This window comes from Sinohyriopsis cumingii, chromosome 7 (assembly GCF_028554795.1).
Source record: "Sinohyriopsis cumingii isolate HCF-2022 chromosome 7, ASM2855479v2, whole genome shotgun sequence".
Lineage (NCBI taxonomy): Eukaryota > Metazoa > Mollusca > Bivalvia > Unionida > Unionidae > Sinohyriopsis > Sinohyriopsis cumingii.
In genome coordinates this window covers 61,773,489-61,790,630 of record NC_142967.1, presented here as the reverse complement: position 1 = coordinate 61,790,630, position 17,142 = coordinate 61,773,489, and the positions used below count along the sequence as shown (strand labels likewise).

The 17,142-nt window shown below is 37.6% G+C and overlaps 1 protein-coding gene across 1 annotated transcript in view; it reads left to right on the top strand.

The window, feature by feature from the left end:
- The window catches only part of LOC149795369 (uncharacterized), a 39,297-nt gene that overhangs the window by 1,169 nt on the left and 20,986 nt on the right, over positions 1-17,142 (top strand). The window lies entirely within an intron of this gene.

The following is a 17,142-nucleotide window of genomic DNA, read 5'->3' as shown; positions in this document are numbered from 1 at the left end:
TTTGTACGTATATATTATTTGACTTCAATAAGACTTCAAGTTTTAAAGTCAATTATGCTGACCGTCGTTTCCTTAGAACCAAATGACAGCATATTTCTTACAGTTTCTACTTTATTATTCTTGGAATAATAATTAGGTAGTTAGGCCAAAGGAAGAAGGCCTCAATCTTACGTCAACACAGTAAATAAAATTACCTGATAGAAATATTCAACAAATCTTTGTTCGTGTTCAGGATAAACATAAATTGAATAGAGACAAATCCCAAATAAAGATTCAGTGCAAATAATGTGTTGTTTTCTAGACGGCAATACATTGAGTATGCCTAGCAGTTTTCCCCATCGCGGTAGTGAACACTTAAGACAGGTCTTGCCATAATTCGTTTTAGTCAATAGTGTGTGGATATATCTTTCCGAAACACCAAATAACAGTAAAATGTCAGGTTCTTGAGCCTGATTAGACAAACCATTTTAGGGACCTTTGTGTTAACAGCAAATAGCATATGCTTGAAGTTGGATAAACAGTTTTTCATTCCGAGGCAAAGTGTATCATAAACCCAAATGAACCTTACCAAGAACAATCGATAAAACATTGAATATCTTTATTTCAATTGACTATACTTACAAAATGAAATGTCCTACTGTATTATTGTAAACAAATAACTCAATGTGGACAAACTTGTATCTTTGTTGTTGTTGTTATCAATTAAGGCGCTTATGACAGATACCATAATCATTACGATGCCATTCAGTAAAATATTGTGGCCTCCCTTTATTATACGAATAAAACTGTATCTTACTGGAGATGACCGGTCTCGTGTAACTGGAGTACATGTAGTGGGAATCACCAGGAAGTTAAAATTGATGTATGGAAAGGTTTTTGTTTTGAGCGTCTTAATGTCATATTTCAGCAAAAGCGGCCAGTATATTTGATGAAACTAGAAGCCGGGAAGACTTCCTGGAAGAAATACCGATCCACGGTACGCTACTGGCCAGCTTTCTCGCATATCCACGTTAGCTGAGCTGAGACTGTAATCCACGCGGGTAGATGTGAAATGTCAGTGATCTTTATAGGCGAGTGCCTTTGACCACTCGGTCACTCGGAGTGCATACATTGTTTTTATATTAGTAAAGGGTAAAGTAAACCTCCGTGGGTTTCTTTTTTAAATGCCCTGATGATTCATATATCCGTAAAACAAAGAAATCAGATCCTCAATTGTACCGCTTGAACCATTTGAGAAAAAAAAAAAAGGATAAAAGGAGATGAAATCATTCACTCAATTCCCCTATGTAATCATAGTAACTAAACAATTTGATTTCATACTACATCATTTGATTAATGTAAATTTGGCAGTGACGGTTGCCCATAATAACCTCTTCAATTTTGAAAGGCAACTGAAATCCCCAGCTGTCTGTTCAGGATAAGATCAAATACATAGCAGTGGTGAATATGACACCAGGCAAGACACCCACCTGTGCTTACCTAACTGACAGTTTGGAGTTACCTGTAGCAGTGTGCTGTTGGAAAAGTAATTATTTTTTGACAACTTTCACTTAAGAAATCTAGATGAGACTTGTCACTGCAAAAATAAAAATAACCTTGTTGAACATCTCTTCAATTTAGTATCCCACAAACTGACTCGCGTAAAGATATATGAGGACCACCAAAAACACTACTTACAAATCTGAAACTGGAATATAATCAACCGGAACCTACGCTGACAGATGTGAAATCTCAGTGATCTATAAAGGCAAGCGCCTTTGACCACTCTGTAACGGGGGGGGGGGGGTGTCTTACATTGTTTTCAGATTAATAGTGGATAAACTATACCTCTGTGGGATTTTTTTCTGTCATGATGACTCATATATCCGTAAAACAAGGGAATCAAATCCTCAAGTGCACCGTCAGAACCATTTGAGAAAGAAATGAATTAATTCACCCCATGCCAGTATGCAAGTTTCATTCACCCCATGCCAGTACGCAAGTATCTGCACATAGTTTGCAAGGAGCGTTTAACCACAAGTGTTTAAAACTATCATGTTAAATGCCCCCAACGCGCGAAACGCAAACTCTGCTTGTATCTTGTATGCATGTTGTTTCAGGGGTATAGATTGTTAAAAAATAAACCCGTATATTTCTCTAGTTCATTCCTACACATTAATATATCGATAATTCCTAAATCAGTAAATACTTTCCTGTATTAGTGACTATCCATTTAATTTTCTAGGGGATTAGGGTGGGGAATTTTTTTTTTAAAATTCCATCCCCCAAAAGGGCTTGAACAAAAATATTCTTCCTCAGAAGTTTACAAAATGTAGTTATTAAATGAATTATAAACGTTGTAAAACAGTAATTACCGTGAGAGTCGCGAAAAGAAATAACCTGGTTCGGGGAAAAATCCCAGCCCCACACGTACACTATCCAAACAAATTCAATGCTTGGTCGCTTATTTGACGAAATTTCTTGCGGTAACTCTCATCCATTTTTCTCCCAGAACTGTATTACAAACTTTTTAAAAGGTTGTACTAGTATATAAATAAAATGACAAATCCTTTGCCATAATAGTTTTAAAATAAATAAATGACAAACTCGTTGCCAAAATAGCTTCAAAATAAATAAATGACAAACCCTTTACCATAATAGTTTTAAAATAAATAAATGACAAACCCTTTACCATAATAGTTTTAAAATAAATAAATGACAAACCCTTTGCCATAATAGTTTTAAAATAAATAAATGACAAACCCTTTACCATAATAGTTTTAAAATAAATAAATGACAAACCCTTTGCCATAATAGTTTTAAAATAAATAAATGACAAACCCTTTACCATAATAGTTTTAAAATAAATGAATAACAAACCCTATACCATAATAGTTTTAAAATAAATAAATGACAAACCCTTTACCATAATAGTTTTAAAATAAATAAATGATAAACCCTTTGCCATAATAGTTTTAAAATAAATAAATGACAAACTCTATACCATAATAGTTTTAAAAACCTCATGAATGAGTAGTAACTATGTATCTATCTAGCGATTTGCAGTGCGTTTGTGTGTGATCTCGATATAATAGGCGGGACTGAAAAGTAACCACGAAGGAAGGACAGTTAGGAAACGGATATGTATCATTTTGCTCATCATGGAAATTGATAAAACCACTTTCACGTTCATTTCACCCAACTCAAACGTAGAGTATGCCTTTTGAAAGACGGGCAATCAATCTTAATTTCTCTTGAAATAGCCTATTGTTTCTTGACTGGTAATCAGTCATAGTTACTAATGAAGTAGGCTGTTCTATCTTGACACAAACCATTAAACGCAAAATCGTTCTAGTTTGGATTAGAAAAAGTAATGGAGATAATTGACATAAATCGAGAATGAGTGGAAGATGGAGAACTAGAGAACTAGAGAGATCATAGGGTGGGCGAGAGTGATTGTTGGGAGAAACAATTTAATGATTACACAAACAAAATAAAATTTTACAAGACCAGTAGTACGATACAACTCAACTAGAAAATAAATTAATTAAAAGTTCTAATTAGCAGTTCCGTTTACTTAGATACGGCAAGTTTTCATCACGAATCGAATGAGCATTTCAAACTTAATTGTCCAACATGTCTACATAACCTGATATGGTGCTGGCCACCCTGTAGAATCAACTTAGCTTGTCGGTTGGAGTTGACTTGTACAGCAACACTCTGTTCCTTCTGGTCCCGATCAGGCATGGATTCTTTAGTCCGCCAGAGATCCTTTCTAACCAATTTCGAATCTTTCTATATGACGTTCCGACGTTCGAAAGCGAAAGTTCTTACGTTCTGACTTAGAAGTTCAGACGATATTGTTATTTTTCCAGAGAAATAAATAAATGCAGAATAACACTGTGCTATACATAACTCCCTGGAATGAACTAACATTCCATCTCTTGTCCACTTCAGAGTTTAGCCATATCGTATAAAAACAGACGCTACCTGCTAATATCGTTTTAGGTCACGACCTTGCCTTCCATACCATAATTTTCTAAAATGTCAAAAGATATTACTAGGAACTTAATGTATTCCTCTGATACATCTAGCCACCATTACTATTCGACTGATAGCACAGAATCCTTTCGAGTAGTAAACCCCTGCAGTGTGAACTTTTATCGCTATCTTGACTAATGTCGGACACATGTACACACACGGTCGACAATACGTAGCCGTATAGTCCACATTGCTTGTCCAAGTCTGCTAGCATGCATAATTCATATGACATATTGCCAAATAAATTCAAACAATTATCTTAAGACTCATATCAAAGAAAAATAATACAGGTATTTAAGACACTGTACCTTGCTCTCTTTTCCCTTTTCACAGAATCGTCTCTTTACTTCTTTGATTACATGTTTCTCAAGATTTCCAATATACGTCGCTTGGGCAGTTTTTACGAGAAAATACTTGCCACTCTTCTCGGAGCTAAGACTTCGTCTCTTGCAAAACTTAGACTGACGAATTTTGCGGTGTAAGACATTTATAAAACATGAATCTTCGCCTGGAAACACACACACACAGACACCTTGCCGTTAACGTATCCAATCGGAATTTAGGTTTATTTTACCGCCATTATTATTTAGATTTATTTAACCGCCCCTCCAGAGTTTGGAAAATTTTCCATTTCCCCGTTTCCTTAATAAACCGATGTCCGCAACATTTTGACCCTATGCATTTTGATAAATATAACCAATTCATTCCTCGTGACCAGTTCCCTGGCAGTAATCAAACAGAACCTAATTAAGAATCAATCAAGCCCCACCAGACATATTAAAATACCGTATACTTACACGCGCCATGGATTTAATTCCGTACCAGATCACATAGATTAATTTAATAGTGACATGAGCCGCAATGACACCTGCACATTCACAGACATCTACAAAATTGACACTGTTATGTATAGCATCATTCTAAATTTGATTTTGTACGTAAAGAATGACAAATAATTATAGAGGCTGTGACAGGTATCTTGTTGCTGAAGTATGTCTAACATAATATAAAATGGTCTTAGAATTTCTTTGTCTATTGATCGGTATATTTCTTTCCAAAATAAAATAAAACAAATCTAATTATATAGCTCATTATCACTAATGCTAAGTTTACATCAGTCGGAATATTCTGGACTCGTCCCTAATGTATTCACTAGTCGCCGATCGGATAGTCGTTCCTGTTGTGGGAGCACAGCGCACATGTGAACAGCCATTGCAAAAGTTGGTGCATGGTGACTGTCCAAATAGACACTTCCTACGCGAATAAATTGATGCATTCATGATAACGGGCCACTGAATTTTGTATAAGGAAAGAGATATACCGATGAATAGACAAAGAAAATTGAAGATCATTTTAAATATAATAAACAAACACCACCAAGTATCTACCTATCATTGTTTATCAGTATTGGTCATTCTTTTTTCTATATAGTCAGACTTAGAATGACCTAATAGTGTACATGTAATGTTAGCAAAATAGTATGTGTGAAAATAATTGAAAGAAAGGAACAAAGTGCGTGGCATTGTACTGTATTACAAAAATATGTGTTTGGTAATATTCGTATATTTCAAAGTGACCTATTCATAAAATAAATAAGTTTTTAATATGCCTCCCCATTGATAATAGTTACCTGCAAAATAACATTAATCATATCTGCATCGGTTGAGTGCCATGGGATTTTGTACCCATTGTTACTAGTAAACATGACAGATACCAACAAATTATATATAGACCAAACCTATATGAAAAAAATATGATTGACTAGGATGATATACTTTAATTTCACTTGTTGACACTGCCGTACAACTTCTGGATTAATTAAAATGAAATGATAGAGTAAAACTTGGCGACTATTTTGCAGTGCCAATTACCAATATTTTTTGAAGACTCTAAGTTACAGTTTCCTGATAGAATTATATATTATTTCATTCAAATGCGTAAATAATCATTAATCACTCTTCCTCTTCCGCTCACTCTCCATTACTCCAGCTCTTCCACTTCCGCTCACTCGTTATTGTTCACCCTCTAGCTCGAACTAACATCTATCCAGCTCGCCTACAGTCTCTCAAGGAAACAACGCCAAAATCGTTCAAAATTCCTTCTACCATTTGTTTTAGATTACTTTTTCTGTTCCATTTTAAGCCTTTCGGCGTTCCGTAGTATACCATTGTTTTGGAATTCAGTACACGGGGTGCCCATTCTTGGAAAGAATTGTTCGATTCCATGGCATTAAGCAGTATCATTTTGAGTTTCTAGCTACTGCCGAATCCGTTAGTTGATTCAGCTGGTGGCAAAGTCCATTAATATAACGCAGGATGTATGAACTTTCGATCAATTATATAATAATGTGCATTTGTTTCAAGAAAAAAAGCAATCATCTCGGCTCGGAGTAAATTTTGCATATTTTTATTAGAAGTTATTATACAATCACTACATTAATTCTTCTTTTTAACAGAATATGATGATTTGGGTTGCTGTAGAAACTGAAAGACTGACCTTTCTTACTTTATAATATTGTGTACAAAAGTTTTAGTGTGTACGTACGTAAGTTTGGAAGTTACCGGAAAGCGGGCCGTTTTTACGCAGACGGGAGTAGTGACTGGGGACACTTTGGCGACAATAGGAATTAGCATTAAAAACCATCCTGGGACACTTTGGCGACAATGGAAAATTTAACATTACGAAAAGCCCTGGGACACTTTGGCGACAAGGGAAATTAACATGGGGAATAGAGTTTGGGTCTGTTGAGCGACAAGGGAAATTAACATGGGGAATAGAGTTTGGGTCTGTTGAGCGACAAGGGAAATTAAGATGGGAATAAATCGTTTAAGTAAGATATAAAAAAAATGGTCAGCTTGAAAACGCGAACCAATACTGTGACGCTCAGTATTTTGATGTGGCAAGAAGAAATGGTTCAATACACCAAGAGGGCTTGTAAGTTCACATTCCAGTCTGTCTGCACTGTAATGGTAACAACGCAAGAGCGTAGGGATTATTATGCCACACAGTCCTAGAACAAAACAATGCATTACCCGTTGTAAGCCATTTCATTGGCTATACTTATTTTCTTACCGCGTTCACTTCGAATTGACTTGAGTAGCTATTCACACAGTGACGAGAATGGCCATGCTTTACTGGGTCTATCCTATAGGCGATTTATATAAAAAAAAAATATTTAAAAAAATTAAACTAATGCACGAACAATGGTACCATGGGCGATCCCATGGAAATTGTGTCCGTCTTATTGCAAAATACATCAACATTTAATTTAACCGTACAGATCGCTAGAACAAACCTCTAATAATACACATTTTGAAAAGTGTTGTGTGACACTGATCGCCATTGTCGCTTGGTGTCTGCTTTCTTCTTCGAAAAGAGATCGTTTCGTCTTGACTATAAAAATTTAATTTGACTAAGTTTTACGCACTACTTGAACTCATACATTTCACGTTGTAAGTGTAAGCCGTCGTTCTCAGTTTTCTGGAAGTTCGTTTTTGCGTTTCTCAGATGTGATACTATTTTTTATGGACCGAACGAAATTTCTTTTGGCGTGAATCAGGACTCGTGGTTTTGTGGCATAAATGGAGAGCATTGATTAAAGTTCAGTTATGTCGTCTTCGAAATCGCTGACACGGATCTGAGCTAACTCTTCAGGTCTTGTGTGAGGCGACACGGCACGTCATTGCCTTTTACTTTCTCAATGAAATCGTTTCATCTTATTGCAAAATTACATTTGACTAGGTTTCATACGCAGCATGTCCCTGTATATAAGGAGAGTGTCTTAGCGTCAGAGTATTCATTCCACTCTCAAACGATCAAGAAGATGGAAGAGTCAGCACAGATCGACCTGCTGGTCAAATATATGCTAAAAGTCATACGAAAGCATAATTCACAGGCGAAAGTGGCAAACAAACTTACTCTTTTGGTCGTTGATTTGATGAGAGTCATACGAAAGTGTGTAAGTGCTGATGAAGTATGTTATATCTGCAAAGGTAAATGGGTATTTGTCTCCAGAATACCTGCTTCGTCTAAGAAAGAGAGACAAAAGTCAAGATACCTAATATCGTTGTCAGGAGAAAGGACGCTGGGATTCAGAGTGCCCTAAGAAAAAAGAGAAGAAACAGAAACAAGACGAAAAAGAGAAGAGGGATTCAGAAGAAGAAGAAATTGAAGATGAGGAAGAACTTGTGCCAGTGAAGACATGGAAATGGAAAAATTGACAATGTGAGCCGATGCGGTGGCCCTGATGTGAAATTTCATACTACCTTCTAAAAGAGAATAGACCAGAAAGAAAACGGGTTTTGTAGTGTTGGGGGTGGGGTGTAGTTGTTTGGCAGAGTTGGTCATTGCAGGTGAGGGCTTAGGTACTTTCAAAAAACTTTTTCTTCTTCACTCTGTGTTGATGGAATATAATGGGTTATTTTCTTCACTCTCTGTTGATAAATGGGTTATTTCTTCACTCCGTGTGGATAGTGTATAATGGTTTTCTTCTTCTTCCCTCTGTGGTGTGCGTGTGCGTGTGTGTGTATGTGTGTGTATGTGTGTGTGTGTGTGTTCGCGTACGTTGTGTAGATCGTATATTTGGTTATTTTTTTCTTCTTCCTCCCGAGTGTGGATAGTATATTTGGGGTTTGTATGAGTTAGCGACGTTGTGTGGATAGTATATTTGGGGTTTCTATGCGTAAACGTACGTTTGTGTAGATAGTATATTTGGGGTTTGTACGCGTTAGCGACGTTGTGTGGATAGTATATTTGGGATTTGTACGCGTTAGTGACGTTGTGTGGATAGTATGTTTGTGGTTTGTATGCGTTAGCGACGTTGTGTGGATAGTATATTTGGGGTTTGTATACGTTAGCGACGTTGTGTGGATAGTATATTTGGGGTTTGTATGCGTTCGCGTACGTTTGTGTGGATAGTATATTTGGGGTTTGTACGTGTTAGCGACGTTGTGTGGATAGTATATTTGGGGTTTGTATGCGTTAGCGACGTTGTGTGGATAGTATATTTGGGGTTTTTATGCGTTCGCGTCGTTTGTGTGGATAGTATATTTGGGGTTTGTACGCGTTAGTGACGTTGTGTGGATAGTATATTTGGGGTTTGTATCCGTTAGCGACGTTGTGTGGATAGTATATTTGTGGTTTGTATACGTTAGCGACGTTGTGTGGATAGTATATTTGGGGATTTTATGCGTTCGCGTACGTTTGTGTGGATAGTATATTTGGGGTTTGTACGTGTTAGCGACGTTGTGTGGATAGTATATTTGGGGTTCGTATGCGTTAGAGACGTTGTGTGGATAGTATATTTGGGGTTTGTATGCGTTATCCACGTTGTGTAGATAGTATATTTGGGGTTTTTATGCGTTCGCGTACGTTTGTGTGGATAGTATATTTGGGGTTTGTACGCGTTAGCGACGTTGTGTGTATAGTATATTTGGGGTTTTTATGCGTAAGCATACGTTTGTCTCGATAGTATATTTTAGGTTTGTACGCTTTAGCGACGTTGTGTGGATAGTATATTTCGGGTTTGTTCGCGTTAGTGACGTTGTGTGGATAGTATATTTGGGGTTTGTTTGCGTTAGCGTACATTTGTATAGATAGTATATTTGGGGTTTGTATGCGTTCACGTACGTTTGTGTGGATAGTATATTTGGGGTTTGTACGCGTTAGTGACGTTGTGTGGATAGTATGCTTGTGGTTTGTATACGTTAGCGACGTTGTGTGGATAGTATATTTGGGGTTTGTATACGTTAGCGACGTTGTGTGGATAGTATATTTGGGGTTTTTATGCGTTCGCGTACGTTTGTGTGGATAGTATATTTGGAGTTTGTACGTGTTAGCGACGTTGTGTGGATAGTATATTTGGGGTTTGTATGCGTTCGCGTACGTTTGTGTAGATAGTATATTTGGGGTTTGTACGCGTTAGTGACGTTGCTTGGATAGTATATTTGGGGTTTGTATCCGTTAGCGACGTTGTTTGGATAGTATATTTGGGGTTTGTATCCGTTGGCGACGTTGTGTGGATAGTATATTTGTGGTTTGGATACGTTAGCGACGTTGTGTGGAAATGTATTTGCGGATTTTATGCGTTCGCGTACGTTTGTGTGGATAGTATATTTGGGGTTTGTACGTGTTAGCGACGTTGTGTGGATAGTATATTTGGGGTTCGTATGCTTTAACGACGTTGTGTGGATAGTATATTTGGGGTTTGTATGCGTTAGAGACGTTGTGTGGATAGTATATTTGGGGTTTTTATGCGTTCGCGTACGTTTGTGTGGATAGTATATTTGGGGTTTGTACGCGTTAGCGACGTTGTGTGGATAGTATATTTGGGGTTTTTATGCGTAAGCATACGTTTGTCTCGATAGTATATTTGGGATTTATACGCGTTAGCGACGTTGTGTGGATAGTATATTTGGGGTTTGTTCGCGTTAGCGATGTTGTGTGGATAGTATATTTGGGGTTTGTATGCGTTAGCGTACATTTGTATAGATAGTATATTTGGGGTTTGTATGCGTTCACGTACGTTTGTGTGGATAGTATATTTGGGGTTTGTATGCGTTAGCGTACGTTGGTATGGATAGCATATTTGGGGTTTGTATGCGTTCGTGTACGTTTGTATGGATAGTATATTTGGGGTTTGTACGCGTTAGCGACTTTGTGTGGATATTATATTTGGGGTTTGTATGCGTTAGCGTACGTTTGTATAGATAGTATATTTGGGGTTTGTAGGCGTTCACGTACGTTTGTATGGATAGTATATTTGGGGTTTGTATGCGTTAGCGTTCGTTGGTATGGATAGTATATTTGGGGTTTGTACGAGTTAGCGACGTTGTGTGGATATTATATTTGGGGTTTGTATGCGTTAGCGTACGTTTGTATAGATAGTATATTTTGGGGTTTGTATGCGTTCACGTACGTTTGTATGGATAGTATATTTGGGGTTGTATGCGTTAGCGTACGTTGGTATGGATAGTATATTTGGGGTTTGTATGCGTTCGCGTACGTTTGTATGGATAGTATTTTTGGGTTTGTATGCGTTAGCGTACGTTTGTATGGATAGTATATTTTAATTTTGGTTTTATTCTTCGATCTGTGTGTGTGTGTGTGTGTGTGTGTGTGTGTGTGTGTGTGTTAGTGTAAGAACGTCTGGATAGTATATTTGTTGGTTTTTTCTTCTTCCCTGTGTCAATAGTATATTTTGGGTTTGTTTTTCTTCTTCCCTCTGTGGTGAGCATGTGTGTGTGTGTGTGTGTGTGTGTGTGTGTGTGTGTGTGTGTGTGCATTGGTCTCTGTTTGTCCCTATAAAACTCCCTTTATCCGCATCAAATACATTCTACCTACCTACCTACAGTAGCGCGTATTCAGGTCTGCCACTTGCAACACTTTTGCCATTTATCCCCTAATTTCCAGTACAGTGACGTCACTGACGCTGGAAATTTTAAGACTATAAGTATGGACTTGGGGATTTCCACAGGTTGTAGCTATACATATGTACTAGAGTTCATAAACAGGAACGTCACTCAAGCTGAAGCTATAAAAAGATAGTGGGATTTTCCAAAGGAATAACCCACAAGTTGGAGCTATAAATAGATAGTGGTATTTCATATGAATTTCAGCTGATTATAGATACATAGGTATTTATCCACGATCGTCACACAAGTTGCTATTGTAAGTAGTTACTAATTTTATCCATTTTAGTCTAAACCATTGTAACTTAATTTTCGGGGATATGTTTATTTTCCTTTAAATTCTGGGACAATTTCGTCATTTTAGCGTTACTTTTAGTCACATCCATTTTGTCGTTGAGCATTTCCGTGATTATAGCTCTTTATAGCATCATTACAATTATGCAAATTTTTGAACACCCAAGCAAGATTTCAGGTCTTGGTAATGCCTTATATATAAATCTCACCCTTGTACTAGTGTATGTATGTCTCTGTCTCTGTTGTGTTTGACCCTCGACCATCATTGTCCCTAGACAGTCCCACCATGTTCAATTCCCCTTGACGCTATACAGACCCACCATGTTCAATTTCCATATGTTAAATTCCCCTTGAGGCTAGAGTTGCCCAAGACTTTTTCCCATGTTAAATTCCCTTGAGGCTATATCCCCCAGGGGTTTCCGTAATGTTAAATTTCCCATTGTCCCTAGACAGTCCCACGATCTATTCCCCATGTTAAATTTCCCTTGTCCCTAGACAGGCCCAAACTCTATTCCCTTGTTCAATTCCCCTTGTCCCTAGACAAGCCCAAACTCTATTCCCATGTTCAATTCCCTTTGTCGCTAAACAGGCCCACGATATATTCCCATCTTAATTTCCCTTGTCGCTCAACAGACCCAAAGTCTATTCCCCATGTTAATTTCCCTTGTCGCTCAACAGACCCAAACTCTATTCCCCATGTTAATTTCCCTTGTCGCCAAAGTGTCCCAGGGGTTTTCGTAATGTTAAATTTCCCATTGTCGCCAAAGTGTCCCAGGGTGGTTTTTAATTCTAATTCCTATTGTCGCTAACGTGTCCCCATTCACTACTGACGGGTGCGGGATGTGGGCAGACTTTCTGCGATCCAAAGAAACCATCTGTTCTTCATTATAAACACTGAAATGAACAGCGATGGATACAAGGTATCAGTAATTTACAAGGAAATGGAATAAAGGTATCAGTGCCGGATCAGGATAGGTGTTGGGGTGGGTCCAAAATCTCAAAAGGGCCCTGACTTTCCTCGAAAGAGCACCAAAGCAAAAGTATGTGTCTATTTACTCAAAGTGTGCATAATACCTAATAAAAATGCGCAAGAAAAAAATGATCAAAATTCATATGGCAAGTGACTCTGTGTGTGTGTGTGTGTGTGTGTGTGTGTGTGAGTGTACATTATTTAGAACCAGAGGGAGTTCTGCAAACCCCGGAATTTCCCCCACCCCCATCCCTATATCCGGCCCTGGGTATTATATGTTACAACGGGATATGCAGCTTCATACTTACATTATTGTACCAACTCATCTACGCGATATTACGTATCAGTAAACCGTAATCCATTAATGCTTGCAAGCCGTTGTAAGACAGAGCTGTGGTTTCACATGCTCGAACTGTGCTGTTTTTCCTTTCTCAAATTCATTGTTCCGAAAATTGTCTATTAATTTGACTAGAGTCTTGAATACTGAGATGTGTTGCCTGCATTATGGTCTCAAATGATCTTGCTGGAAATGCCTACAATTTTCTTTTCTTCTAACACATTTCACCATGAAGTAAGGCAGATGGACAAATGAGATAATGGAGGCACGAATTTCTAGTTTAGTTCTCTATTCAAAGGAATATTGCAATACATTAAATCAGTAATTAAGTTACATCATCGTTTAATTTCAATCCTAAGTTTAACTTCACCATAAAAGACAAGAAGAAAATAACTTTCTATTTAGAATCGGTCACGCACTGAACAAACAAGGTTTAGTATCTTTGAACGCGACAACAACACACACACACACACACACACACACACGTCATTCTTTGCTAGTCGTCTACGATATACCTGCTTCGATTGATTATTAGCTAAACTTTCTTTGCAGATAAGTGTGCCACACACAAGTTACATTTTAGTGTGTGTGTGGGTGTGTGAGGGAGAGAAATTTGGATTTTAACGTAGCTTTAACAATTTTTTTCACATCACTACGATGTCTGCAGTTGATAGTTTTTAGTGATGTCTAGCACTACAACATCGTGCGCAGACATCTAGCAACATGTCCCACCCACTCACATTATCCTGACACCAGGCCGACCTGTACGTCAAGCGAGGCTGCTGCTAGCACCATTTTTAGAAGTTTTTGGAATTACTCTGCCGGGTTTCGAACCCGCGACCTTCCGCATCCGAGGCGGACGCTCTAACCACTTGGGCCACCGGAGTGGTCGATTTAAGTGAAGCAAGTAGAGCACTACAAACACAGTACGGTTAGCTTATTGAATCATGAACGCAAATCCATGGCATTCACTGAACAAAGAGTATAATGAAACGACTGGGAAATATAAACTAAGCGAAATGACGAATCAACAAGTAATTCAAACATTTAAATGTATCTAAAGATGATCAAAGTCGGTATTATTCTTTAATTAACATTGCTAATGACCGTTCAATTATTTATATCCTCCATTCCTATCTTTCCCCTTCCCGGTGATCCGTTTGACTATACATTTTAACATCATTCATAGGTCCAAAGACATCGTCGCATTCCACGGCGAAAATGCGCTAGGACAGTTTTTCAACGGCTGTGCAAGCCTTGTGCATGGTGTGAAAGGGATAAATGGATTTGGAGATCAAAACATCTATATACTCGGGGGAAAAAATTTGAAATGAAACTCCACAAACAACATTTAGAACATAAAACCACTGATTACAGGGTGGCATCCCTAATTTAAAACAAGTCACGGTATTGGCCAGATCACGTTTACCTGACTCCTGCAGGACCCTCGGTACTAATTCAGTTCCCATAGTAAACCTATGCAAACTCCATGATATTAAAAATTCAATAACTTAAAATATTTGAGTGCTCATGATCAAACCTATATTTATCAGTATAGATGAAACCTGGATGTCAGCTTCTGTGTAGAGGAAAATGATATGAGCCGCGGCATTTTCGGGACCTGCACGTGTTTGAAACATGTGCTTTCAATTCCACACCAAATAGTCAGGTGCTAATTTGAGTAATGAGTGTCCCAAACTCAAGACTGTTAAACGACTGAAATTCCATCAATAAAACAATGTCTCTATTTGTTTTCACTTACAACTAGGATAAGCTCTCAAAAGGTTCTTTTTCCTACAAAATAACTTACATTATTAACCAATCCTGGTCAGCCATACGTACATATAAACGTTCCCACATACATACATACATAAACATACATACATACATACGTGGGGCCCCGAGTGGCCGAGTGTCTAAAGCGCTCTCCGTTACATATCACTGCCATCTCACCTCTGTCTGCGTGGATTCGAGTATCGGATTCGGCCAATGTGGGTATGTGTGAAAGCTTGCCAGTAGCTTCTCGTGGGTCGGTGTTTTTTTCCGGGGTTTTCCCGGGTTCTTCCTCCACCATTAATACTGGCCGCCATGTACAGCATATCATGTGCTGAAAAATGACGTTAAACCCAACAACATTAATATACATACATAGATACATACATCATGTATGCATACATATATACATATTTACGTTCACATATGCATACATACATACATACATACATACATAGATGCATGCAAGCATACATACATACATACATACGTGGGGCCCCGAGTGTCTAAAGCGCTCTCCGTTACATATCACTGCCATCTCACCTATGTCTGCGTGGGTTCGAGTCTCGGATTCGGCCAATGTGGGTATGTGTGAAAGCTTGCCAGTAGCTTCTCGTGGGTCGGTGGTTTTTTCCGGGTTCTTCCTCAACCATTAATACTGGCCGCCATATATAGCCTATCATGTGCTGAAAAATGGCGTTAAACCCAACAACATTAATATACATACATACATATATTCATACATACATACATCATGCATACATATATACATACATATTTACGTTCACATATGCATATATATATATATATATATATATATATATATATATATATATATATATATATATATATATATATATGTGTGTGTGTGTGTGTGTGTGTGTGTGTGTGTGTGTTTATATATATTTACTAGAGATTTCTATATGGTTTTCTGTATTTATATATCTCAGTTTGTAAATGCATTAGTTGACGATGTATATATCATGCTTGCGTTCTCGTCTATGATGTGTCTCATAATCCTATGATATGTATAATATGTATCTTAGCAACCTGATATACTCTTTGTAGAAGAGGTAACTAAGTCATTTAGACAGTCAGTCATAGATAAATGCATGCACGCACGCATACGCGCAAAAAGTTATATATATATATATATATATATATATATATATATATATGCATAAATACATGTGTCATATAAAAAGGACTACATATAGAATTACACTGTTATAAGTTTTACATTTCCTTTTCGTTGCTATTTCGAAGTTAATGTTAAGCACATAACAATATAGACGTATTAACTTTTCGAAATATTATTATCATCAGTCAATTGTTAAAAGATCAGTGCCATGCTCAGTCAAATGAATGCAGATTTGCATAATTACAGGTATTGAGATATTTCATTTTGTCAATACGGTAGCTGACACAGTACTGCTGTTGTATTTTGTCACTTTTCTGTTGTATGTTACGATCTTGTATTATCCTGAATTTGATTAATCTGATGTAATCTCTGTTGAAGAGGAAATAAAGTCAGTCAGCCAGTCATTATACATACATACATACATACATACATACATACTGTTGCAAGCCAGGGTTCTTTACTTGACCGAGCGGTTGTCAAACCCTGGCGCCATTCCCGCTAGAAGTCATAAGTTTACTCCAACTTTCCAAAGACTTCCATACAACTTCAGTTGTAAATTAGAAAGCCCGACGTGTTCATTCTATACATAAATTTTACTCTGATCAATGCAAGACCACAGATAAAACAATCTGCCAAATATCTATCAACCGCACATCTAGATGGTTTCTCTTCGTCAGGTTTCCGTACTGTCAGCCGTTCACGCCATAGAAACTATACGAGTATCCCCTAACAGTGGGAACTATTTTAACTCCGCCATCTTAGGCCAGCCAGTGTATGCTTTCCAGGCACATTTCGTCAATATAACTACACCACATTTGCCACAGTGGCGACATAAACGGTATCTGCCGAGTCCCTTCTTATTTATTCCTTTGTGTCATTTACCGGTTTCCTGCCGTAAATACTGCCACTGCAGTCACACCACCAATATACACCACAAGATTTTAATAGGGACTATTGTAAGATAGGGAAATACATACATATATACGCACGTACGTACATACATATGGATATCATATATTCTAGTGAAAAAGTTTAATCAGTTTAACAATAAATTGAATACATAATAGATCCCATCGAACTGTAAGTTGTTTCCTTGATAAGTATCAAACTGGTTCAATGAATTATGTTTTAAATTGATGCTAAACTAACTAATTTAGACTAAGATAAATAATACCCCTCCCTTTCTTCCACATTTGTC